The following is a 1,318-nucleotide window of genomic DNA, read 5'->3' as shown; positions in this document are numbered from 1 at the left end:
ACCCTGAGCACGCCTGATCTCGTCAGATCTCGGAAGCTAAGCCGGGTCGGGCTTGGTTAGTACTTGGATGGGAGACTGCCTGGGAATACCAGGTGCTGTAAGCTTTTGGTGACGCGCCCTTTCCCCCTTTTGCTTTTGTCACAACGGCTATAGCTACTTGCCATACTTGTCAATTGAGCTACATATTGCTCGTCCGAACAAAACGCTGCTCTCCACCCAAAACCTTTTTGTTTAGTTTTGACTCGGTTTGAGATTGATAGCAAGATTTGCAGTATCGCCAACAGTGACACATGTGCCTCAAGGCACTTCAGTGCTAACAGTGGAGCAAAAGTCCAAAGAGTTAGACAGGCTGAGAAAACGAGCAGTGATTTTTGTATCACACACGCGTTGCTCATTGCAGAAAGGTCCTGTCAACCAGCTTGTTACATTTAAAAATCTGATTTTGAGGCCATTTTCTTTCCTTACGGCCATACTACCCTGAGCATGCCTGATCTCGTCAGATCTCGGAAGCTAAGCCGGGTCGGGCCTGGTTAGTACTTGGATGGGAGACTGCCTGGGAATACCAGGTGCTGTAAGCTTTTGGTGACGCGCCCTTTCCCCCTTTTGCTTTTGTCACAACGGCTATAGGTACTTGCCATACTTGTCAATTGAGCTACATATTGCTCGTCCGAACAAAACGCTGCTCTCCACCCAAAACCTTTTTGTTTAGTTTTGACTCGGTTTGAGATTGATAGCAGGATTTGCAGTATCGCCAACAGTGACACATGTGCCTCAAGGCACTTCAGTGCTAACAGTGGAGCAAAAGTCCAAAGAGTTAGACCAGCAAAAGCTAACCAGCTTTTTGCTGGTTAGCTTAGCAGATAGCTAACATGATGTAATCCTTGATGAAAAAAGAGTCCCAAGTTTCTGGAGTGTAGTTTAGGCCTTTTTAGTGAAGGATCACGCTTATATTTTGTAAAACTGTGAATTAAAACACATAAACAAACATTTTACATTCAGCATATATCTACATACAACATACATTTGTACATAGCTATATAAACCAGTATAGAAGTCTGCTATGTAACCTATTTAGCATCCAAATCAACAAAATGCTGCCAGTAATTAGCTTTCAACAATAGGCACAAATATCTTACTAAAGCAGTCTTAAACTGAAAATGCACAAATAATGTGTCACAATATACATTTGCATGTTGCATTCACATAAATTTACAGGTTTAGACCTTCAAAGTCTTCAAAGTTGAAAAGTAAGCTTGAAGCCTGCTGTAAGTGCTGTTTGTTTGACATCTGCTCTCATACTGCTCTCTACCTGCTGTCT

General features: G+C 42.6%; 1 non-coding gene and 1 pseudogene across 1 annotated transcript in view; both read left to right on the top strand.

Annotated features, from left to right (window-relative positions):
- The window catches only part of LOC133573076 (5S ribosomal RNA), a 119-nt gene extending 15 nt beyond the window's left edge, over positions 1-104 (top strand). The window contains exon 1 of the ribosomal RNA XR_009810744.1: positions 1-104. This exon is cut by the window's left edge and continues 15 nt beyond it. This is a non-coding gene — a ribosomal RNA (5S ribosomal RNA).
- A 355-nt stretch (positions 105-459) lies between these two features.
- Positions 460-578, top strand: LOC133573197 (5S ribosomal RNA; annotated as a pseudogene).
- Positions 579-1,318: the final 740 nt, after the last annotated feature.

The sequence above is a fragment of the Nerophis lumbriciformis genome, linkage group LG30 (genome assembly GCF_033978685.3).
Source record: "Nerophis lumbriciformis linkage group LG30, RoL_Nlum_v2.1, whole genome shotgun sequence".
Taxonomy (NCBI): domain Eukaryota; kingdom Metazoa; phylum Chordata; class Actinopteri; order Syngnathiformes; family Syngnathidae; genus Nerophis; species Nerophis lumbriciformis.
The sequence above is the reverse complement of the archived record's forward strand: the minus strand, read 5'-3'. Positions and strand labels throughout refer to the sequence as shown.